Below are 26,323 nucleotides of genomic sequence, written 5' to 3' on the forward strand. Positions count from 1 at the left end.
TAAATCAAACTTATGAAGCCTCTCCTAACCACACACATACCCTTCAATGAAGCTCTGCTTTTCTTCCTTCTACCTGAAACTTCTTTGTTCCTTTGACTCCTTGGTATGTTTAAGAAAGTAGAGACTTTCCTTTCTAAGGAATATATTGCCGTTTGCTTTTCTCACTCCCCAAAACACCTTAATTCCTCCGGTTTAATTAGCATCTTCAAATATTCAGTTTCTCCACTACTGCTTACTCCTTTGCTTCAGGGATTAAGAATAGATTGAGAACAAATCATTGAAATCCCCATGACCACCTTTAGATGATATGTGTGGCCTCTTCCCCACCAGACCCCGACAATTTGCTAAACAAATGATTATCATTGGCGTAATAGCCAGTTCTTTTCATTTTCCCCAGCTAACCCCCTGCTGAAATTGCTAATAAGCTGCAGAAATGGACAATGGCAGGCAGGCGATAAGGCTAGAGTGGGAGGCCTTGCTAACCCACAGGCAGCAAATCTAGAAATGAGCACGTTGCAGGAATAGTAGTCCCATCTCCAGAGGTAGAGTCCCCCATCTCTTCTAATCTCCCCAGTACTAGGGTTATTATGAACCACGCTTGAGGACTATTCACTGCTTTCATTTGGCTTTCCCTTTGGGCTAGCTGAAGTAATTGTTTGCTTTCCAACGTTCAGATGCTTTGAATGTGTGCTCTGTATTGTAGCTATCGCAGTGACCTTTACACCGAGCTACATATTAAAATATTTTTGTCTATTTTTGATGTATTCTTCTTTATCTGTAACTTCATCCTCATCTTTATGCCCAAAATAGGAGAAATAGTACATTTGAAAACTAATCACGTAGCACATTTGCAAGGTATGTTCCCATACTTTGTCTACTTTAGCCTCAAACCAAACTATAAGGTTGATATTGTTAATTCCATGTTACAAAGAAGGAAATTGTGGCTGGGACAGGCTCAGGCCCTTGACTAGCTGGCTCTTGTTCTTTGTAGTTCCTGTTCCTGGATGCTAAGTCCTTTTATCTGCATTTCTGCTTTCCTAATTGCTTTTGACAAAAGGAAACAGGAACATGCTTGAGAAGCAATAGACTTTCCAGATGAGTTGCCAGACTAAATGACCTTTAAGGTTTGTTCCAATCTGGATGTCTCTGATTCTCTCCTGATTATACTGTGATAGTATTAGGCAATCATTGTAATTGTCCTAGCTGAATGAGAGCGTAGCTGACTGAGTGAATTATTATTTTCAGCAATAATTTTTAATATCTTCTATTTTTATTAATTAGGAAAGAAATCCCAAGGTCTCCAAGGGAAAATGCATATTTACTTGCACTTAGAGTTCAGTAGTAAAGAGCATGGGCCACTTACTAGTAGATGATTTTGGGTAAGTTAACATTTCCTTTCTGCCCCTTAGCCCCTTATTCATAATATGGGGTGAATAACATACCTGCCTGTAGAGTTTTTGTGAGGTTCAAATTACTGTGCACGTGTAAAGTGCTTAGAATGGTGCCTGGCACATAGTAAGTTCTCAATAAACAGCAGCTGACCTTATTTTTTGTAAAAATAGAAAAGATGTATAAGGAAACTGTCATTTTAAGAATAGTTAGCATCAATTGATTTACAGCTTAAAGTTGCTTATAGTATTTGACCATTGAATTTTTGCAAAACACCTTATATGCATTGTCTCATTTAACCGAAACTATCAGAGACTAACAATTATTATTAGCATTTAATAGATGAGGAAACGGAGGCATAAGAAAGTTATTTAACTTACTTCAGTCTCATAGATATGAATTATGTAAGAACGAATCAAACAAGTTTGTCTGGAGAAAGGCCATAGCTCTAACTAATGTGCTAAGCCTTTCTGGTATGTTTTAGATTAAACAATGATTAAATAAAATTGAAAGTCTTTTAAATGCAATTGGGAATGGTATCGTAGAATTACACCTGTATTCCATTTCTACTATAATCAGACATTTAAAATTGTATACCTTGATAAGTCACTGGCGTGACCCGCAAAATTGTAAATAATGAAAGTAGATCCTTGCAATGAGCGTTTATTATGAAGCGCTTTACTTTCATTCTCTCACCTAAAACTCTCAGAAGAGGCTGGAGCACAGAAGGGTATGTGCCACACCCTTAACCATAGTGCTTCCCACCTTGCTCTTCATCTTGTCAATTAGATAAAAGAACAGTCAAAAATATGTTTGAGGATCTTTGTTTTTTGTTCTTTCCTGAATGAATGTCAATAATAGGAGGAAAAATATCTAAAATACATATGAGGGAAAAAAAAGATTATTTTCAAAAACAAAACCCTCTAGCTTTTAAGTAATTCATCACAGAGATAAAGCAATACAGTTTCATGCCTCATAACAATTTAATAAATATTACTAAAATATGGCAACTGCTACCATGACTCATTAGCAAGCTGTTTGTGTAATATAAAGTTATCCAGAATTGTTTGGGGGAGTTGGTATGTTAATGTAATACACAAAGTAATCTCTGAAGAAAGTCAGGAACATATGGTCTCTGCTCATCAGCTAACCCCCAGGGATTGCACCAGAATCTCTTTTCTTATAGCTCCATGACATTGAGAGGAGAGATGGGAAGAAGATAGGGGAAAAAAGAGCAGTGGGAAGAGAAACATTGATTACTCAAACCATCAAATTGTACTTGGAAGGATAAATCAAGAATCACAAAGTTAACATCTTCAAGGAATCTGTTAAAATACAAGTGGAACATTGCAGCATTGGAAGTTTTCAGAATATATGTTCTGAATCTTGGCACACAGTTAATCCTTTCAGCAACCACGATAAAATGCTGCATATAGCATGCCACTGGCCAACATAAATGAGTTGGACGCCATCTATCAAAATCAACATTCCTTTGAACATATTTTCAATGTTTTAAATTCCAAAGTTTACGTACATATTAGACCATCTCTCTCTTAAAAGGAATATGATATATTTTCTGATTTAAAGAGGCCTATCTTGTCCCAATTAAATGTGTTTGAATAGAAAACTGTAGTGTTAACAACATCTGTCAGCGATCATTTACGTATAAGTAGAAGTATGTACTTTAAGGATTATGTTTACTTAATAATCATCCCTGCTTCCTGGAATTGGGAGATCAGAAACTTTTTTTATTTACCCAATGATATGATATAACCACTAAATTTTGAATAACTCTATCATTGCAGGATAAGGCCTGGCTGTTAGTTGGAACAATAAAATGATTGGTCAGTACTTTACATTCTGGAGCATCTTTTTAATGGAAGAATTATCTCAAGAGTGCATTTTTAAGACAGTTCAGTAGGGCTCTTGTGAATGCATTGTTTTTGTTTAGTTGGAAAACTTTTAAATGAGGTATTATTTTATCACTTTTACATTTGCGTTCTTTTGTTTTAATTTGCTCTAAAATCCTTTCAGTTTCACGTTTTATCCTAAGTCTAGGTAAGATGCAGCCCCAAACCTTCCCCCAGGCAAAGCCAACCTTGGGTTATTTAAAGAGTGGCTTTATGACAATTTCATAAGTAAATGTAGTTAATGAAAAAAAGCAAGGATATATACTTAAAATAAATAAATATAATAAGTAATTCTTTCACTTAAGATTTGGATTACTTCAAGAAGGAGTGGGATTAGGATATAACTATATTAATATTGATATTGGTATATATTTTATACACATATAAAGAAGATTTTCCTGAGAAAATAGAGAAGTAACAGGGAGAAAACTGAAATATGACTATAACATATCCAGACAAGAGGCTTTGTATAGAGGAAAAGAGAGCACTAAATTTGCCAAATATAAAGATTTTATAGATAGAGTTAATATTAGTTTTATTTAGGCATCTGAGGCTTGGTCAGACTCTTCTCAATGAGTCTATTTTAAGGTGAAGTTATTAAAGCCTGGCTCCCATTTCACGGAAATTATCTGAAGTTGTTTTGTGTGGAAACAGCCTGCCTCATGTGATTGTACTCTGAAGCACTCCAGCTAGAAGGCGGCTCTGTGACTTGAAATTTAAATATACAACAAATTCAGTCAGGTGCCAGGGTGCCTGCCTGCTGCCGGCCATATTGGAAGAGGGGAGAAGTGAAGGGCGGGGGTTGAATGGAGATTGGGATGTGTGAAAGGGAAGACTTAAACTTTGGGGCTGGAAGAGCACAGGGTGCTGCAAGAAACATTGTGTCAAGCTGAATAATTCATGGTGCAGTACTAATTTTGACTCTGGAGAAAATTGCCTTCTCGCTGTGCCAACAGCTAGGCAGTGAGACCAAAAATCAAAGAGGAAGCTAAATGGAAGGGGAGAAAACATCCCGAATCAACACAATATCAAATTGACAACCTGTTTAAGGTTGCAAGTATTGTCAAAACACATGAATACACGTTTTAAACCTTACCTACAATTGAGCATTCAGATTTATGCACATACTGATTTGTATGCGATAATAGGTAAATATTTTATAATTATCTTCCAAAATAACTCCTTGATATTAATGCAGAGACTTCCAGTAAGGAAATAAGCATTTGTGTTGTTCATTGGTACTTGGTAAAAACAAACTGCATGTCTTGGTATAGTGTAACGGATCCATCATCATTTTCTACGTACACAGTCATATGAGTGCCAGAAATGACCTTTTGAGTTAATTAGCAAAGCTGACATAAATATGGAACTTGATAAATGTTAATATTTATTGGATTTCTAAAATCCAGATGGTCTTCCTTCCAGTTTCCTGAGTAGGTGGAATTAGATAAGAGTACTTCTAAAATACTACCTTAGGCTTCCTATCTATCACCTGTTCACTTAATTCTTTTCTTTAATGATTAGAATGAATTACGAATATTTCTAAAAGCAAACCACTGATTCAAGTTTAAGCCATTAACCAGGGTTTAAACTAGAGGACTTTTTGCTCAAATATAGCAGCATTTAGAAATTTGGTCCTTCATTTCCTTTTCTTTAAAGAGTTCTTTAAGGAGTTCAAACAGCTTCTCAGAGGTAAATGCAGGATTAGATAATGAAGATATTTGAGGTGAAGACTTTCTCATTTTGTTTGTTTTGTTTTCTAAGGAAAAGCCACATTTGACTCCGGGTTGTAGAAAGGCATCCTTGGCAGAAAAATGCCATCCCATGAGTGTCTGAATGAGAGTGTGCATCCTGCCTGCTCACAGGTAGCCAAGCGAGTCTTCTGGGACAGAGCAGGGTTTCTAAAAATCACCTCTGGCAAAGATGAGGGCTTTTCCTTAGTGGTTTGCACTGTTGTATAGGGCTGATGAGACACCATTCTTTAAGACTGGCTGGAAATAATAGTTACTTAAAACTAGGAGACCTGGGGCTTCCCTGGCGGCACAGTGGTTGAGAGTCCACCTGCCGATGCAGGAGACACGGGTTCGTGCCCCGGTCCGGGAAGATCCCACGTGCCGCGGAGCGGCTGGGCCCGTTGAGCCGTGGCTGCTGAGCCTGCGCGTCCGGAGCCTGTGCTTCGCAACGGGAGGGGCCACAACAGTGAGAGGCCCGCGTACCGCAAAAAAAGAAAAAAAACAAAAAAAAACTAGGAGACCATCAGCAAGCCAGTGTAAAATTCAGTTGAGTGTGCATAGCCTTCCAGAATGCGTTTAGCTATTGCTGTGGCACCTACTATGACATAGTATTTGATTTGTCTTACTTAATATAGATTTTGGAGACAGGACAGGAGGCTGGCAGCACAGAGCGTATTTTGGAGGTGCCGTTAACATACCTCTTCCTCTGAAATGCAGTGCCCTGTGCCCCTTTAGCAAGGACCTAAGGCGACAGAGTGCTGAGTTTGTCAGGATGCTTGCTGTCTACTTTTTAGGTCCCTGCAACGGCAAGATCACCGTGTGGATCATCATACAGGAGGGGGCTGTGGAGACAGAAGACATGGGTTCTCTTTTAGGTCCTCCACTTACTGGTTCTTCACTCTTGGGCAAGTCCCTTCAATTTGCTTGGTTTTCATTTCCTCATATGTAAAATGATCATTTTCCTATTAGTTGGAACCATATGAAATTGCTGATATATAACTGACCTAGGAAAACAGCACTTTCTTATGGTTCAAACTAATAAGTCCTTCCGAGACTTGTTCTAAGGATCAAATGAAAAGCACCTTGTACGCAAGCACACAAATGCAAATTGCATACTTGTCCTGCTAGAGTCAACATTTTGTGGAGACTCAGTGAGATAGTATCTGAAAAGCAATAATAGCATTCAGTAAGCATCAGCTCCCTTCACTGTGATTCCAAGCCCTTTAATTCAAGCACTTTAAAAATTTCAGCCACTGTCTTAAACTTAACACTTTTATAGTGTTTTCCAACTTAGAAACTGCTTTCACATAAATTAGCTTATTTGCTTTTTATAACAACTCAGTGATAAGGAGATGGATTTTCTAGAGAAGTTGTGACTTGAGCGGGTTATCCAGGAAGGTAGAGGGATCTTGCACGTTGCTGTTTACAGTATATGGCCATAGCCACATACTCATGTCCCAGAATTAGTAAAACACTCAGCCCGGGAAGCAAAACATGTCAGTGAAAGGCATGTCACTTTCCCATCTGCAGTCAGAAACAATTAGATCAGTGATCTTAAAATATTTTGACCAGAAACTAACACAACGTTGTAAAGCAACTATACTCCAATAAAAATTAATTAAAAAAGAATTTTGATCACACAACCTAAATGTAACAATGTTAGGAGTAGGAAACATTAATTCATGTGTGATTATCTCTGAATTGTCTGTGCATGACAGAAGTTAACACCTTGTGAACATTATAAAATACACATAAACATCAACATTTTTAAAGAAAAGATTTAGAAATGAATGTATTACAAAGTTCTAATATTTTCTCCCTGTATCCCAAAGGACTGCACAATTACAGCTGCTTAAATAGCAATACTGGTGGATTTGTATGAGTTCCACGACTCCCAGGCCCTGCTGAAGGCCCCAAAGACAGGGAAAGCTTTGGGATTTGTACTCAGGTCAGAATGGTTTCTGAACTTAGTGCAGCTAGAACCCGAACACGTGACTCACAAGCGAGGGAGCAGGTGTGGGGGTGCTGGCAGCCTTCCTTGGAATCAAAGGTCTTATCACCCAACACTCTAATTTTGGGCAAGGTGCAAGCTCCCTCAACCTCAGTTTCCTAAACATGGGTTTATTTTGGGATAAGAAAATAATGAAATATTGTGGGGAAAGTACTTTCCAGTCTATATTATAAAATATAAGGCATTCTCAGTGTGCTTATTTTTGTTTTCTGTACCAGCATTTTGGGTAATGTAGGCAACACAGTAGAGATTTGTTGAATGAATGAATGAGAAAAGAAATTAATTCATTGGAAGAACACATTATCTTGCTATGTCACTAAAGATGTTTCCAGAAACGGAAAACATATGAAAATATATTGTCAGAGCAAGGTTTCTTGGGCTTTGTTCGTTGGCTTAATTTCAAATAATGAGAATAGTGCTCGCTTCGGCAGCACATATACTAAAATTGGAACGATACAGAGAAGATTAGCATGGCCCCTGCGCAAGGATGACACGCAAATTCGTGAAGCGTTCCATATTTTAAAAAAAAAAATAATAATGAGAATAATGGAGATAAATGACTCCAGAATTGGTTAATTTAATAGCTCAAAGACATTGGTAAGGACCCACTGAGTTTTTTGAACGGTGACTCTCTTTGGCTGGATTTACTCAATTTCCAAGATGCTGCCACAGTTCTAAGCAGCTAGGAAGATGGCAGTGTCCATAGGCTCAGTGGCTGTTTTTATGCCACAGGCTCATTCTTTCAGGACAAGAGAAATGATACTGATAGGATTTCTTTGGCTTAATAGAGGTTCAACCTTAGGGCTGGAGAAAGGGTCAAGCCTCCCTTAAACCAAAGGAATTTTATGACCAAGAAGGAGAAGCAGCTCTGGCCATCGATTGGGTCATCAGCCGACAACATTGCTCCACTAGCCTGTCCATGGCTTGTTGCTTACCCTTGCAGGCAGCCCACTGTCTGTCCTGGGGTGTGCGACCACCCAATGTGTGAGTAAGGCAGGTATCTGATTGTATTCTATCATGCTTTTTTATTTTCATTTTTGAAAAAGAGCTTTATTTCACAGTGACTTTTTCACAAGTTTCTTCAGATACTAATAGAAATAGGGAAGTAAAAATGCACGGTTTCTGTTTCCTCCAGCTAGGGTGTCACTCTGTTTCTCATTCTTCTTACTAAAGTTTGTGGATTCTCACTCATGACCCCCCTCCATGGCAAATATCAGTTAAGCACTTATATCTAGGGAAGCCCTCCTTTATTAATGTGACGTTAATTAAGAATGTGTGTGTCTCCAACACTTACCATTACAGTGAGAAGAAATTAATTTTTTCAAGTCCAGTGAAATTTCATTAAGTGAAAAGCTTTTAACTCTTATAATAATACATGTGAAGAATTATGAGAAATAATTGGCTGTATTTGTGGAACAGATGCATTTAATAATAGGTCAGCTGAGCAAAATGACTGTATATCAAATTTGAATGCAGGATTTCTTAGGTGATAACAAATGGGAAAATATGGCTTATTGGTAATATTTTGACTTCAGATCATTTAAAATACTCAGGACTCATTCTTCTAGTTTCATTTCACCTCTTGCTTTTTTTTTTTCCATCATTCTTTTAAACTTAATATGTTAGAGGTCTCGCTTCCAGCTATTCTTTGTTCATCTCCAATTCAAAATCTATTTCTATTTTATCAGTAATCATCAGTGCTACTACCATGATTAATATGAGTATGTCTGTGTGTATGGATTGGTGTGTGTCACGTGAACTTTAAGACAATTTTATGCAGAATCATCTTCTGTTACTACTTTTCAAGTCATTAGCATGACCAGCCAAAGTGTTCTGAATAAATTACGTAGTTCATGGCTGAAGCAAGCATCTGTTTTTCAACAATTTGTTTTCATACACCTCAACTTATGCCAGACAGACAGACTTCTAGTTACGCCATCTGACATATATGGTACTTTGAAGCTTTGTACTTAAACATTTTAAAAAGTGTGGTATTTCTAATATTCTGTGGACCTAATTTTTTCAGGCAGTATGTCTTTTTTTTTTTTTTTTTTTGCGGTACGCGGGCCTCTCACTGTTGTGGCCTCTCCCGTTGTGGAGCACAGGCTCTGGACGCGCAGGCTCAGCGGCCATGGCTCACGGGCCCAGCTGCTCTGCGGCATGCGGGATCTTCCCGGACCGGGGCACGAACCCGTATCCCCTGCATCGGCAGGCGGACTCTCAACCGCTGCGCCACCAGGGAAGCCCCAGGCAGTATGTCTTTGTAGTTTTAAGAACTTTGGTAATTATCTAGATTTGGTGCTTTGTAAACAATTAAAATAATACTTAATCACTTACAGAAAATATGCCACTTCCTTACTGCAAGCCATCTGACTTCGTGTATGGTTTGTAAGGAAAATCCTTGGGTATTTCTGTGTATTTTATGTTTCCTTCACAAGGCCAGATGATTTCCTTCAGAACCAAGGAGCACTTAGAAAGTGTTGAAAATGAATTATCTTATAATTTGATATCTACTCTGGTGCATAGTCTGAAATATCAGCGGTGGTTTACAGAAAAGTCTTTCACATATTTTTAACACCGTATCTTTCTAAATGTTTTAACCAGCATTATTGCTTTTTTGTACTCAAGAGTTGTGTTTCAGCTTAATGATTACAGGTACAGAGAGTGACATGCTTTTCTTCCCTAGAAAATTACTGAAAAACTAGACGTCAGAAATCAGATTTTCTAATCTTCGTCCAGTCTACCGTTTAGCATAAAAAGGATTCTCATATTGTGTTTCTGCAGACCACCTATACTGAGCAAACCTAGGCAAAGCAATTCTGCTGCTGATCTTGAATTAAGATAGTCTTTTCACAATTCAAAGAAAGAAATTAATAGACATGATTTTTTCAATTAAAGTTATTCTTTATTCAATTTATTTCCTGAAATTGTTCATCTTCCAGGAAGGCCTAGGATGAGCTAAAAATAGAACCTGGAAACAGCAGCTTCCACTCCATATGACAGGGTTTTGGTGAGCGTGTCTCCAGGGGTGGTGAGCTTTGTCACATGTGTCATGTGGCCACATTTCTGGTGGCTCCTAATGTGGTTAAGACCACGGACTCTGCATCCTGACTATTTGGGCTCCATCACTCTTAGCCAAATCCTAGCTCAGATGTTCTAAAGTGTCATTCCGGGACCAGCAGCATCAGGATCACCTGGGAACTTGTTACAAATGCAAATTCTCAGGCCGCACTCCAGACCTACTAAATTAAATCCTCTATGGGTGGGGCCCAGAATCTACATTTTCACATGCCCTCCAGGTGATTCTGATGTTGCCTAAAGCCTAAGAACCACTGTCCTAGATCCAGCAGTGGACAAATTGCTTAATACCTTCGTGCTTCACTTTTCCCAGTTGTAAGTGTGGATAATAATAATGTTTATCTCACAGGGTTATTGTGATGATTAAAGAAAATCGTTTAGCGATTTCTGCAAAAGTGCCTGGCATATAGTGAGTAATCTCTAAACACACAGATACATGGCTTCTATGTGCTCCAACATTTGAGCACATTTGAAAACCAGTGTCTAATATGACATTTCTTTCTTCAGTCAGTCACTGCAGAACTAAGGTTGCAAATTCTTGACACTAATGCATATTTTAGAAAGTGAAAGGTTATTAAAATTTCATTTCATAATGTCTTTCATTAGCTTTATATTCCTTAAAGTGCCTATCTTATTTTACCTTCTAAATGAAATTCATTTTTCTTTCAGTACAAATTCATTTTTTTCCCTTGGCTCTCATCCTCATTTCTTACTTTTTTCATTTTCTTTTTGGTCTGGATATTTTCTTGAACATCTTTTCAGTATTCTAATAATGTATATCAAATACGCAAAGAAAATATACTTTTGGAAAGATTGATCAGCTAAAATTAATGAATATGAATGAGTATCCTGTGTTTAACATATAAGTAAGATACCACCTTTTCTCTGTCACGCAAATGGGAAGGTAAATATAATGTGGTCATTAATAATAATGAAATAATGCCATTTTGTATAAGCATTTAGATTATGTCATACATTTTAAGGAGGTAAAATTATATTAGGAGTCTTGCTGGTATACACATTTTCCTAATTTATTCTTTTTACCAACTGCGTGAAAATTCACTGAAAAAATTCAGTCTGGAGTTGGAATAGGGAGCTAATGTTTAAGTTTGTTTGTTATCCATGAAGCAGAATTTTATTACGTTAGATATATTGGCAGGGAGATTTGGGATTCAGTTCAGTTCGGTCATTGAGGACACACTCTGCTTCACACTGTGGGAAATATGGCATCTCCAGCGTCCTCCGTTCCTAAGGAGGCTTTCATCTGTGGACTCAGCACCATCCTGTGCTATCCTCATTCAAGTCACTCCATAATCTGGCACACCTAGCCTCTGTATGTGGCTCTCACATTTTCTCTGCCTGACTTCTTTGCTGTGATTGGTGTTTTCCTGATTTTCTCATGTGTCTTTCTTCTTGTGCATCTTTACTTATGCTCTCTTCTTTACCTAGAAAGCCATCTTCTAGTTTTTTATGTCACTCCCATAGTCTCATCTATTTTTGGATTTTAATCTGAGTTTAATAAAAATGTTTCCTGAAGCTTTGTCTTGTGGACACTAGGATTAGAAATAAAGGGCTAGAAACGGGGGTCTATGTGATTTATGGGCTGATTGCATCTACGGAAGTGAGGATTTAGACTTGCATTGCAAAGAATGCCCAAGAAAAGAACCCAGTCTATAAAGCACTTAAAACAAAACAAAACAAAACAAAAAACTATTCAGCTTGAGTATCTGAGTTTTCCCATTGTTAAGATTCTTTCTCTAAGGGCTTCTTGAAATGATCATAGAAGTATTTGACATTGTGAGAAAAACTTATAAATTGTCCTGCACACATATTAATGAAATGTGCTACATCAAAGGACATTTAATCTTGAGCAATCAGTAACAAATATGTCCTTAGTAGAATTATGGTAATATAGACACAGGTTTCTTAACCTCAACACTATTAAAATTTGGGGTTGGATAATTCTTTGTTGGAGCATGGGGCCACCCTGCCTATGGTAGGCAGCATCCCTGGCCTCTACATACTAGATGCCAGTAGCAACATGCCCCTCCTCTCCATCAAACGGTGACAATCAAAAATGTCTGCAGTGTCAAATGTCTCCTGGGAGGCAAAATCATCCTGACTTGAGATTCACTTCTCCAGACTGTAAACAATTTTTGGTAAACAAATTAAATTCTTGAACTATTATTCTACATATTTACTTATACAACTGTGAAAGATGGATCCATTTTAATATGTTCTTGCAAACTGACTCTACACAAACATCCATTAAACTTCAGCAATTTTGACCCTTTTTTGCGGTACGCGGGCCTCTCACTGTTGTGGCCTCTCCCGTTGCAGAGCACAGGCTCCGGATGCGCGGGCTCAGTGGCCATGGCTCACGGGCCCAGCTGCTCCGCGGCATGTGGGATCTTCCCGGACCGGGGCACGAACCCGTGTCCCCTGCATCGGCAGGTGGACTCTCAACCACTGCGCCACCAGGGAGGCCCCTGACCCAATTTTGTATTCTGTTCCAAATGATTACTTCTTGGGCTCTCTGTATATAAATTTATTAAATTCTGTTTCCTTAAATTTTCTTTTTTTTTTTTTTTTTTTTTTTTGTGGTATGCGGGCCTCTCACTGCTGTGGCCTCTCCCGTTGCGGAGCACAGGCTCCGGACACGCAGGCTCAGCGGCCATGGCTCACGGGCTCAGCCGCTCTGCGGCATGCGGGATCTTCCCGGACCGGGGCACGAACCTGTGTCCCCTGCATCGGCAGGCGGACTCTCAACCACTGCGCCACCAGGGAAGCCCTCCTTAAATTTTCTAGATGCTTTTATCTAGCATAAATAGTTTACCATAGGAAATTAGTTCTAGAACCTCAATTGTTTTGATATTAATGGGTACACAAGATTCTAATGAATTAAAATGGCTTACTTTTAATGGTATCACACGAATAAAAATATCTTCCTTACCAAACTTCACCTCAATGCTGTGGATTTAAAGAAAGAAGGGAACAATATTGTATCACGATACTGGGAGGAAAAATTAGAAATACAACAATAAGATACACAAACACATACACAAATTTAACTCAAAAGGATTATAAATTAAATAGAATAATATATAAATGCATAAAGATCATAACAAAAAATTCACAAGGAACAAAGACAACAGAACACATGCAGAGAAAAAAATAGAAAAACAACAAAGAAGACATACAAGTTGAAATGAGATAATCATTTTACTGTTAAAATAGGAGAAAAAGACAAGAGTGGGAAGACCTTATGATTCTTCATTCACATGGGCGTGCACATGTTTTCTGGTATTATTGAATATATGTACCCAAACCTGCTGAACACCTTTGAATAGTCTCTGCTTGCTTAGGATATAGTGACGTATACTTTATAAGGCCCTGAACTATACAGATTGTATTTTCAGGGATAAAGTAGGTGAAAAGGTTTTAAGAAGGTGAGTTTAAATCCAAGCTGCGGAATTCCAGCTGGGGGTAGAAGTGGATTTCTTATAAATGCAGATGTATATTGAATAACAGCTTCAAGAAACCTTCAAGATCATATTTATGGTAACTAGTTAAAATCAAGGGTGTTACGTTAAGGATCTTCTGAAGGAAGAAGATTCAGAAGATCTTCCTTGAGTTGGGGGGAATAGCTGAGGGTGGGAGTTGAGGAGAGTATGTAGGGCTTTTATTAGAAATATGCTTCCTTATCTTAAAAAGAAAAAAACTGGGCTTCCCTGGTGGCGCAGTGCTTGAGAGTCCGCCTGCCGATGCAGGGGACACGGGTTCGTGCCCCGGTCCAGGAAGATCCCACATGCCGCGGAGCGGGTGGGCCCGTGAGCCATGGCCGCTGAGCCTGCGCGTCCGGAGCCTGTGCTCTGCAACGGGAGAGGCCACAACAGTGAGAGGCCCGCGTACCGCAAAAAAAAAAAAAAGAAAAGAAAAGAACTCCTAAATATCACACCTGTTTCTCAATATCACATGCTTGATATATGCCATATAACCATATGCAATATTACATTTTATTTTTTTAAATTTATTTTTTGTGTATTTATTTATTTTTGGCTGCATTGCGTCTTCGTTGCTGCACTTGGGCTTTCTCTAGTTGTGGCGAGTAGGTGTTACTCTTCGTTGCGGTGCAAGGGCTTCTTGTTGCGGTGGCTTCTCGTTGCGGAGCACGGGCTCTAGTCGCATGGACTTCAGTAGTTGTGGCACATGGGCTCAGTAGTTGTGGCTCGTCGGCTCTAGAGCACAGGCTCAGTAGTTGTGGCGCACAGGCTTAGTTGCTCTGCGGCACATGGGATCTTCCTGGACCAGGGCTCGAACCCGTGTCCTCTGAATTGGCGGGCAGATTCTTTACCACTGTGCCACCAGGGAAGCCCTTTATTTTGTTTTAATGCTATTTTTTATTAGTTTCTGCTTTATAACAAAGTGAATCAGCTATACATGTACATATATCCCCATATCTCCTCCCTCTTGCGTCTCCCTCCTGTCCTCTCTATCCCACCCCTCTAGGTGGTCACAAAGCACCGAGCTGATCTCCCTGTGCTATGTGGCTGCTTCCCACTAGCTATCTGTTTTACATTTGGTAGTGTATATATGTCTCACTTCGTCCCAGTTTACCCTTCCCCCTCCCCGTGTCCTCAAGTCCATTCTCTATGTCTGCGTCTTTTTAATACTATTTTTAAATTATAACTTTTCAAGATCTTTAGGAACACATTTAATCCATGTCTTTTCATAAATTGTAGTTTAAAAATATTTAAAACTCACATAGGGAAGAAGCCCAAAGTAGAATTTTTGCTCTGGTGCTTCTGCTTCCTTCTCTGTCCTGCACACATGGTGGGGGTGATGAAATACTGGAACAGTACCAAGGGAAGACATTTTCACTTTGCAACATCTTTAATATTTATAAAATGATTAGAGCTCTTGATTATGGAATAGACTTGATTTGGAACTCAGGGGTTTTTCTAGGCATATATTTTAACTTGAAATCTACTTATTTCCAAAAAAAAAAAAAAAAAAATTGGCAAGACCGAGGAAGAAAAAAATTAGGTCATGAAACATAAAAGTCGAAAGCATTCCTTCCAACCTTGTGTTTTATATATTCTCTCAAATTTTGCTTTCTTCTTCTTTATATCTCAACATCTTTCAAATAGTGTCAACAACGTACAGCTTTCCAGTCCCCCTAAAATGCAAATTTTTGATACCAGAATCTAAATGCCTTCAACCGGTTCTTCTGCCCATGCAAATTAGGACTCTCCAAAACCTGCCAGGACCCAATTCCTTAATTTTAGATACAAACAGATAGGAATTGGGAGATAATTCTGCATGAGGCTCATCAGGGCAGAAGAAACTCAAACTAACCAACAGGGCTAAAGACACAGAAAAATTTAAGCAGGGTTTATACTGAAAACAAGAGTATGTAGCAAATACAGAAGAAACAAAAGTAGATGAAAATAACGTAAATGAATCAATGTATATGCTAGGGAATCTCTGATTAACCAAACTCTGGGCTTCTGATGGATGACCTTAAAATTAGATTAAGTGTCAGATTAATGAGTTAACATTGCATGTCATGCCATTTAGCCCAATACATTTTATGGCAAATGATACGTTTTACTTTTATCAATATATGACTAATCGCTTTCCTTTGTCTTAAATTTTTGTCTATACTTTGAAAATATCTGAAGAGATAGTGGAAAACAGACAGAGTCCTCCTTCATGGAGCTTATAACATAGTTTGAGTGACAGAATGGAACAATTTCTTAAATCAGTAATTAATATTAATTATGATAAGAACTGAGAAGTGGAAGTTACTTTGGAAGCAGAGAGCATAACTTGGGTGAGAGATTTAGGCAAGCATTCCATGCGGTATAGACACTTCAGCCATCTTCAAGGAAGGGTTGGGTTATTCCAAAGGTTGTCCCAAGGTTGGGTTTCCAGAACTGACAGGACTGTTGGAGATGTGGCAGAGTATCTGGGTTTGGTGGTTTTTCCAAGGAGATGCCTAAAATTTGAGTAAGACCTTTTTTTTTTTTAATATTTATTTATTTGGTTGCGCCGGGTCTTAGTTGCGTCAGGCAGGCTTCTTAGTTGTGGCTCCAGGGCTCCTTAGTTACAGCTTGCTGGCTCCTTAGTTGTGGCATGTGAGCTCTTAGTTGCGGCATGCATGTAGGATCTAGTTCCCTGACCAGGGATTGAAACCAGGCCCCCTGCATTGGGAGCGCAGAGTCTTATCCACTGCGTCACCAGGGAACTCCAGAGTAAGACCTTTTGACCAAGAAAGTCTTCTCTTATAACTCTTCTTGAATTGTTTGGGTTCTTCTTTAATAATAATGAGAAGTTGGATATAGTAAGCTTTCCATTTTCTGTCCTCCATATGCACCATTTTTTCTCTTATTTTTACTTCTTGGTTCTTTTCTTCTACATTGTAGGCGAGCTTTTTAACTTCATCTTCCATATCCTCAGCCTTAATCCTGCTCTTCAGTGCCTCCAATGTGGATTTTTAGTATGATTTTTCCATTGTAATTGTCTTTATATTCCATGTCCCCTTTCATAACCTATTGTGTAGCTTTTTTATTGTTTCCTGATCTTTCCAGTTTGCTTTTGGCTAAGTTATATGAAAATCATGCTGTTTTTGCACATGTATAGAAGCCAGGTTGTCTTTGAATTGTAGTAAGATGGAAATTTTCTTCTCTAATAGATCATTTCCACAGAGACAATCTTTCTCCACAAATCATTGATATAAAGTATTCTTTTTTGAGAATCTCAAGTATTTCCTCTCAGGATTTGTTTTGTTAAGAGTTCACTGGAAAACAGAACCCAAAACAATACTTAGTGCTGATACTTTATTGGAAGGTGCCTCTCAGGACAGCCAGAGGGCGGGATCCCCAGATCCACGGAGTGTCAGCCAGAGCAGCTGCAGCTGACATGGGCGGAGATGTCAAGGGTCTGGAGCCTAGATGAAATTCAGAGGATCTCAGTGAGTGAGTGAGTGAGTGAGTGAGTGAGTGTGTGTGTGTGTGTGCTTTTAATTGATTAGAGAACAAAATTTCTCAAATGATAGGTCAAAAGTCAGTCTGTCTGTCCATATATGTAATGTTCAACACCCTAGACCTATAGTTAGAAGAAACTTTTTCAGAACTCCAGGCCCATTTCTATTTCTAGCAGCATTTACTAATTCACATTTGTTCCACTTCGGCAGCATATCCCCCTGCCCTACCACCTAATTCTCAGGTAATCAGAGCAGGAGCTCTTGAACTGTGGAGAAATTTTACCTATTAAGTATACTACCAGGATTTTTTGCTGCCTTTGCCTACTCAGAATGCAATGAAATAGTATAGTGACCACCCCCTCACACATGCTTGGGCACACACACACACCCCACCAGCCCTTCACACACATGCCCCCATCACACATGCCTCTCATGTTTCTATACATGCTCCCTTCCAACACATAATTCACATACATACATTCCACATATTCTGACTTATTTTCTTGTTCTTTCAGAAATTAGTCAACTAGAGGGGGGCAAGAATGGCAAGGGAAAAGGACCAGAATCCCAGGTCTCAGAGAAAACAGGACTCTAAGGCTGTAGGCACAACTGTAGTCTTCAGACTGAAGCCCGCCCTGTGAGAGCTACAAATCCACTCCCTTTCCTTTTCTAATGGCCTCTGTTTCATGTCGACAGCTATCAGAGTGCTCCAGGATGCTGGTATTAGGTTGATGATCCAGCTGAGTTTTTGTTTGTTTGTTTTTTTGCGGTACGAGGGCCTCTCACTGTTGTGGCCTCTCCCGTTGCGGAGCACAGGCTCTGGACGCGCAGGCTCAGCGGCCGTATCTCACGGGCTCAGCCGCTCCACGGCACGTGGGATCTTCCCAGACCGGGGCACGAACCCGTGTCCCCTGCATCGGCAGGCGGACTCTCAAGCACTGCACCACCAGGGAAGCCCTCCAGCTGAGTTTTAATACTTGCGAGTTTTCATCTTTTGTCTTGTGTTGCCGTGGGACTGGTAGGCAAGTACAGATTTATTTTGTTTGTTTATTTGTTTTTTTCTTTTGCCTTGTTTTTCTCCCAAAGTCCCTCAGGCATACCTCATACCTCGTTTTGTTGCACTTCACTTTACTGAGCTTCTCAGACACTGCATTTTTCACAAATTGAAGGTTTGTGGCAACCCTGCTTCCAGAAAGTCTATTGGCATCATTTTTCCAACAGTATTTACTCATTTTATGTCTCAGTATCCCGTTTTGGTTATTTTCACAACATTCACACCTTTTCATTATTATTATATTTGTTATGGTGATTTCTGATCAGTGATCTCTGATGTTACTTTGTAAGTGTTTGGGGCAAACTTTGCCCGTATAAGACGGAGGACTTAATTGATAAATGTTGTGTGTGTTCTGACTGCTCCACCAACTGGCCGTTCCCCATATCTCTCCCTCTTCTCAGGCCTCCCTATTCCCGGAGACACAACAATATTTAAACTAGGCTACTTAGTAACCCTACAATGGCCTCTGAGCATTCAAGCCAAAGGAAGAGTTGTGTGTCTCTTACCTTAAATCAAAAGCTGGAAATGATTAAGCTTAGTGAGGAAGGAATATTAAAAGCTGAGATAGTCTGAAAGCTAGGCTTCTTATGCCAAATTGTTAGCCTAGTTGTGAGTGCAATGGAGAAATTCTTAAAGGATATTAAAAGTGCTACTCCACTGAACACATGAATGATGAGAAAGTGAAGTAGGCTTATTGCTGAGACGGAGAAACCTTCGGTGGTCTGGATAGAAGATCAAATCAGCTACAACATTCCCTTAATCCAAAGCCCAATCCAGAGCAAGGCTCTAACATTCTTCAACTCTATGAAGGTTGAGAGGTGAGGAAGCCGCAGAAGAAAAGGTTGAAACTAGCAGAAGTTTGATCATGACATTGAAGGAAAGAAGCCATTTCCAAAATGTAAAAGTTCAAGATGAAGCAGCAAGTGCTGATGTAGAAGCTGCAGCAAGTTATCCAGCAGATCTAGCTAAGATTATTAATGAAGGTGGCTACATTAAGCAACAAGTTTTTGATGTAGATGAAACAGCCCTATGTTAGAAGAAGATGATATCTAGGACTTTCATAGCTAGAGAAGAGAAGTCAATGCCTGGATTCAAAGCTTCTAAGGACAGGCCGACTCTCTTGCTAGGGGTTAATGCAGCTGGTGACTTTCAGTTGAAGCCAATGTTAATTTACCATTCTGAAAATCCTAGGGCCTTTAAGGACTATGCTAAATCTACTCTGCTTGTGCTCTATAAATGGAACAACAAAGCCTGGATGACAGCACATCTGTTTACAACATGGCTGACTGAATATTTTAAGGCAACTGTTGAGACCTATTGCTCAGAAATTTGTTTTTTCAAAATATTACCGCTCACTGACAATGCATCTGGTCACCTAAGACCTCCGATAGAGATGTACAAGGAGATTAATCTTGTTTTCATGCTTGCTAATACCACTTCCATTCTGCAGCCCATGGATCAAGTAGTTATTTATACTTTCAAGACTTATTATTTAAGAAATATATTTCTTAAGGTTATAACTGCCATAGATAGTGATTCCACTGATGGTTCTGGGCAAAGTAAATTAAAAGCCTCCTGGAAGATTCAGTATTTTAGGTGCCATTAAGAAAATTAGTGATCCATGGGTAGAGGTCAAAATGTTAACATTAACAGGAGTTTGGAAGAAGTTAATTCCAACCCTCATGGATGACTTTGAGGGGTTGAAGACTTCAGTGGAGGAAGTAACTACAGATGTGGTGGAAACAGCAAGAGAACTAGAACTAAAAGTGGAGCCTGAAGATGTGATTGAATTGCTGCAATGTCATAATAAAGCTTTCATGGATGTGGTTGGCTTCTTATGGCTGAATAGAGAGAGTGGTTGCTTGAGGTGGAATCTTCTCCTGGTGAAGATGCTGTGAAGATTGATGAAACGACAACAAAGGATTTAGAATATTACATAAACTTAGTTGATAAAGCAGGGGCAGGGTGTGAGAGGATGAACTCTAATTTTGAAAGGAGTTCTGCTGTGTGTAAAATACTACCGAACAACATTGCGCTACAGAGAAACTGAAAGGAAGAAAACAAGAGTCAATAGATGTGGCAGACTTCACTGTTGTCTTATTTTAAGAAATTGCCACAGTCACGCCAACGCTCAGCAACCATCACCCTCATCAGTCAGCAGCCATCAACATCGAGGCAAAACGCCCACCAACAAAAAGATTATGACTCGCCGAAGGCTCAGATAATGGTTAACATATTTTAGCAATAAAGTCATTTAAAATTCAAGTATGTACGTTGTTTTTTAGACATAATGTTATTGCACACTTAGTAGACTATTGTGTAGTGTAAACTGAACTTTTATATGCTCTGGAAAACCAGAAAATTTGTGTGACTGGCTTTATTGATATATTTGCCTTGTTGCAGTGGTCTCGAACCAAATCAGCAATAGCTCCGAGGTATGCTAGTAGATGTATTGATATTTATTTGCTCTACTTTACCAATGTTAATATCTAAAAGGAGAAAGTACATTCTTCTTTTTTTTGAATTTTTGAATTTTATTTTATTTATTTTTTTATACAGCAGGTTCTTATTAGTCATCGATTTTGTACACCTCAGTGTATGTACGTCAATCCCAATCTCCCAATTCATCACACCGCCATCCCCACCCCCTGCCGCTTTCCCCCGCTTGGTGTCCATACGTTTGTTCTCAACATCTGTGTCTCCATTTCTGCCCTGCAAACCGGTTCATCTGTACCATTTTTCTAGGTTCCACATATGTGCATTAATATACGACATTTGTCCTGTTCTTTCTGACTTACTTGACTCTGTATGATAGTCTCTAGATCCATCCACGTCTCTACAAATGACTCAATTTCGTTCCGTTTTATGGCTGAGTAATATTCCATTGTATATATGTACCACATCTTCTTTAACCATTCGTCTGTCGATAGGCATTTAGGTTGCTTCCATGACTTGGCTATTGTAAATAGTGCTACAGTGAACATTGGGGTGCATGTGTCTTTTTGAATTATGGTTTTCTCTGGGTATATGCCCAGTAGTGGGATTGCTGGGTCATATGGTAATTCTATTTTTGGTTTTTAAGGAACCTCCATACTGTTTTCCATAGTGGCTGTATCAATTTACATTCCCACCAACAGTGCAAGAAGGTTCCCTTTTCTCCACACCCTCTCCAGCATTTGTTGTTTGTAGATTTTCTGATGATGACCATTCTAAGTGGTGTGAGGTGATACCTCATTGTAGTTTTGGTTTGCATTTCTCTAATAATTAATGATGTTGAGCAGCTTTTCATGTGCCTCTTGGCCATCTGTCTGCCTTCTTTGGAGAAATGTCTATTTAGGTCTTCTGCCCATTTTTGGATTGGGCTGTTTGTTTTTTTAATATTGAGCTGCATGAGCTGTTCATATATTTTGGAGATTAATCCTTTGTCCATTGATTCGTTTGCAAATATTTTCTGCCATTCTGAGAGTTGTCTTTTTGTTTTGTTTGTAGTTTCCTTTGCAGTGCAAAAGCTTTGAAGTTTCATTAGGTCCTATTTGTTTATTTTTATTTCCATTACTCTACGAGGTGGATCAAAAAAGATCTTGCTATGATTTATGTCAAAGAGTGTTCTTCCTATGTTTTCCTCTAAGACTTTTATAGTGTCTGGCCTTATATTTAGGTCTCTAATGCATTTTGAGTTTATTTTTGTGTATGGCGTTAGGGAGTGTTCTAATTTCATTCTTTTACATGTAGCTGTCCAGTTTTCCCAGCACCGCTCATTGAAGAGACTGTCTTTTCTCCATTGTATATCCTTGCCTTCTTTGTCATAGATTAGTTGGCCATAGGTGTGTGGGTTTATCTCTGGACTTTCTATCCTGTTCCATTGATCTACACTTCTTTTTTTGTGCCAGAACCATATTGTCTTGATTACTGTAGCTTTGTAGTATAGTCTGAAGTCAGGGAGTCTGATTCCTCCAGCTCGTTTTTTTTCCCTCAAGACCGCTTTGGCTATTTGGGGTCTTTTGTGTCACCATACAAATTTTAAGATTTTTTTGTTCTAGTTCTGTAAAAAATGCCATTAGTAATTTGATGGGGATTTCATTGAATCTGTAGCTTGCTTTGGGTAGTAGAGTCATTTTCACAATATTGATTCTTCCAATCCAAGAACATGGTATATCTCTCCATCTGTTGGTATCATCTTTAATTTCTTTCATCAGTGTCTTATAGTTTTATGCATACAGGTCTTTTGTCTCTCTAGGTAAGTTTATTCCTAGGTATTTTATTCTTTTTGTTGCAGTGGTACATGGGAGTGTTTCCTTAATTTCCCTTTCAAATTTTTCATCATTTGTGTATAGGAATGCACGAGATTTGTGTGCATTAATTTTGTATCCTGCAACTTTACCAGATTCATTGATTAGCTCTAGTAGTTTTCTGTTGGCATCTTGTAGGATTCTCTATGTATAGTATCATGTCATCTGCAAATGCTGACAGTTTTACTTCTTCTTTTCCAATTTGAATTCCTTTTATTTCTTTTTCTTCTGTGATTGCTGTGGCTAGGACTTCCAAAACTATGTTGAATAATAGTGGTGAGAGTGGACATCCTTGTCTTGTTCCTGATATTAGAGGAAATGCTTTCAGTTTTTCACCATTGAGCATGATGTTTGTTATGGGTTTGTCATATATGGCCTTTATTATGTTGAGGTAGGTTCCCTCTATGCCCACTTTCCAGAGAGGTTTTATCATAAATGGGTGTTGAATTTTGTCAAAAGCTTTTTCTGCATCTACTAAGATGATCATATGGTTTTTCTTCTTCAGTTTTTTAATATAGTGTATCACATTGATTGATTTGTGTATATTGAAGAATACTTGCAACCCTGGGATAAATCCCATTTGATCATGGTGTATGATCCTTTTAACGTGTTGTTGAATTCTGTTTGCTAGTATTTTGTTGAGGATTTTTGCATCAATATTCATGAGTGATATTGGTCTGTTATTTTCTTTTTTTGTAGTATCTTTGTCTGGTTTTGGTATCCGGGTGATGGTGGCCTCACAGAATGTGTGTTTAGGAGTGTTCCTTCCTCTGCAATTTTTGGGAAGAGTTTGAGAAGGGTGGATGCTAACTGTTCTCTAAATGTTTGATAGAATTCACCTGTGAAGCCATCCGGTCCTGGACTTTTGTTTGTTGGAAGATTTTTAATCACAGTTTCAATTTCATTACTTGTGATTGGCCTGTTCATATTTTCTATTTCTTCCTGGTTCAGTCTTGGAAGGTTATACCTTTCTAATCATTTGTTCATTACTTCCATGTTGTCCATTTTATTGACATAGAGTTGCTTGTAGTAGTCTCTTATTATGCTTTGTACTTTCGCAGTGTCTGCTGTAACTTCTCCTTTTTCATTTCTAATTTTATTGATTTGAGTCTTCTCCCTCTTTTTCTTGATGAGTCTGGCTAATGGTTTATCAATTTTGTTTATCTTCTCAAAGAACCAGCCTTTAGTTTTATTGATCTTTGCTATTGTTTTCTTTGTTTCTGTTTATTGCTGCTCTGATCATTATGATTGCTTTCCTTCTACTAACTTTTTGTTTTGTTTGTTCTTCTTTCTCTAGTTCCTTTAGGCATAAGGTTAGATGGTTTATTTGAGATGTTTGTACTTTCTTGAGGTATTATTGTATTGCTGTAAACTTCCCTCTTAGAACTGCTTTGCTGCATCCCAAAGGTTTTGGATCATCGTGTTTTCCTTGTCATTTGTCTCTAGGTATTTTTTGATTTCCTCTTTGATTTCTTCAGTGATCTCTTGGTTATTTAGTAAAGTATTGTTTAGCCTCCATGTGTTTGTGCTTTTTACATTTTTTCCCCTGTAATTGATTTCTAATCTCCTAGTGTTGTGGTCAGAAAAGATGCTTGATATGATTTCAGTTTTCTTAAATTTACTGAGACTTGATTTGTGACCCAAGATGTGATCTATCCTGGAGAATGTTCCGTGTTCACTTGAGAAGAAAGTGTAATCTGTGCTTTTTGGATGGAATGTCCTATAAACATCAATTAAATCTATCTGGTCTACTGTGTCATTTAAAGCTTGTGTTTCCTTATTAATTTTCTGTTTGGACGATCTGTCCATTGCTGTAAATGAGGTGTTAAATTCCCCCACTATTATTGTGTTACTATCAATTTCCTCTTTTAGAGCTATTAACAGTTGCCTTATGTATTGAGATGCTCCTATATTGGGTGCATATATATTTATAATTGTTCTATCTTCTTCTTGGATTGATCCCTTGATCATTATGTAGTGTCCATCCTTGTTTCTTGTAACATTCTTTATTTTAAAGTCTGTTTTATCTAATATGAGTATTGCTACTGCAGCTTTCTTTTGATTTCCATTTGCATGGAACATCTTTTTCCATCCCCTCACTTTCAGTCTGAATGTGTCCCTAGGTCTGAAGTGGGTCTCCTGTAGACAGCATATAGATGGGTCTTGTTTTTGTATCCATTTAGCAAGCCTGTGTCTTTTGGTTGGAGCATTTAATCCATTCACGTTGAAAGTAATTATTGATATGTATGTTCCTATTACCATTTTCTTAATTGTTCTGGGTTTGTTTTTGTAGGTCCTTTTCTTCTCTTGTGTTTCCCACTTAGAGAAGTTCCTCTAGCATTTGTTGTAGAGCTGGTTTGGTGGTGCTGAATTCTCTTGGCTTTTGCTTGTCTGTAAAGCTTTTGATTTCTACATTGAATCTGAGTGAGATCCTTGCCCAGGAGAATAATCTTGGTTGTAGGTTCTTCCCTTTCATCACTTTAAGGATTTCATGCCACTCCCTTCTGGCTTGTAGAGTTTCTGCTGAGAAATCAGCTGTTAACCTTATGGGAGTTCCCTTGTATGTTATTTGTCGTTTTTCCCTGCTGCCTTCAATAATTTTTCTTTGTCTTTAATTTTTGCCAGTTTGATTACTAAGTGTCTCCTTGGGTTTTTCCTGCATGGGACTTTCTGCACTTCCTGGATTTGGGTCACTATTTCCTTTCCCATGTTAGGGAAGTTTTTGAGTATAATCTCTTCAAATATTTTCTCAGTTCCTTTTTCTCTCTTTTCTCCTTCTGGGACCCCTATAATGTGAATGTTGTTGTGTTTAATGTTGTCCCAGAGGTCTCTACAGCTGTCTTCATTTCTTTTCATTCTTTTTTCTTTATTCTGTTCCACAGCAGTGAATTCCACCATTCTATCTTCCAGGTCACTTATCTGTTCTTTTGCCTCAGTTATTCTGCTATTGATTCCTTCTAGTGTATTTTTCATTTCAGTTATTGTGTTGTTCATCTCTTTTTTTCTTCTTTAATTCTTCTAGATCATTGTTAAACATTTCTTGCATCTTCTCAATCTTTGCCTTCATTCTTTTTCCGAGGTCCTGGATCATCTTCACTATCATTATTATGAATTCTTTATCTAGAAGGTTGCCTATCTTCACTTCATTTAGTTGTTTTTCTGCGGTTTTGTCATGTTCCTTCATCTGGTACATAGCCCTCTGCCTTTTCATCTTGTCTATCTTTCTGTGAATGTGGTTTTTGTTCCACAGGCTTCAGGATTGTAGTTCTTCTTGCTTTTGCTGTCTGCCTTCTGGTGGATGAGGCTATCTAAGAGGCTTGTGCAAGTTTCCTAATGGGAGGGACTGGTGGTGCATAGAGCTGGCTGTTCATCTGGTGGGCAGAGCTCAGTAAAACTTTAATCCACTTGTCTGTTGATGGGTGGGGCTGGTTCCCTCCCTGTTGGTTGTTTGGCCTGAGGTGACCCAACAGTGGAGCCTAACTGGGCTCTTTGGTGGGGATAATGGTGGACTCTGGGAGGGCTCACACCAAGGAGTACTTCCCAGAATTTCTTCTGCCAGTGTCCTTGTCCTCACGGTGAGACACAGCCACCCCCGCCTTTGCAGGAGACCCTCCAACCCTAGCAGGTAGGTCTGGTTCAGTCTCCTGTGGGGTCACTGCTCCTTTCCCTGGGTCCTGATGCACACACTACTTCGTGTGTGCCTTCCAAGAGTGGAGTCTCTGTTTACCCCAGTCCTGTCTAAGTTCTGCAATCAAATCCTGTTAACCTCCAAAGTTTGATTCTCTAGGAATTCCTCTTCCCATTGCCGGACCCCCAGGGTGGGAAGCCTGACATGGGGCTCAGAACCTTCACTCCCGTGGGTTGACTTCTG

General features: G+C 38.9%; 1 protein-coding gene and 1 non-coding gene across 4 annotated transcripts in view; both read left to right on the plus strand.

Annotated features, from left to right (window-relative positions):
• The window catches only part of NRG3 (neuregulin 3), a 1,057,689-nt gene that overhangs the window by 338,664 nt on the left and 692,702 nt on the right, over positions 1-26,323 (plus strand). The gene's annotated exons all lie outside the window — the stretch shown is intronic.
• On the plus strand, positions 7,459-7,565 carry LOC112396502 (U6 spliceosomal RNA). The gene has a single exon (XR_003002583.1). It is a non-coding gene; the product is annotated as a U6 spliceosomal RNA (small nuclear RNA).

The sequence above is a fragment of the Neophocaena asiaeorientalis genome, unplaced genomic scaffold (assembly GCF_003031525.2).
Source record: "Neophocaena asiaeorientalis asiaeorientalis breed wild unplaced genomic scaffold, Neophocaena_asiaeorientalis_V1.1 scaffold517, whole genome shotgun sequence".
NCBI classification, from domain to species: domain Eukaryota; kingdom Metazoa; phylum Chordata; class Mammalia; order Artiodactyla; family Phocoenidae; genus Neophocaena; species Neophocaena asiaeorientalis.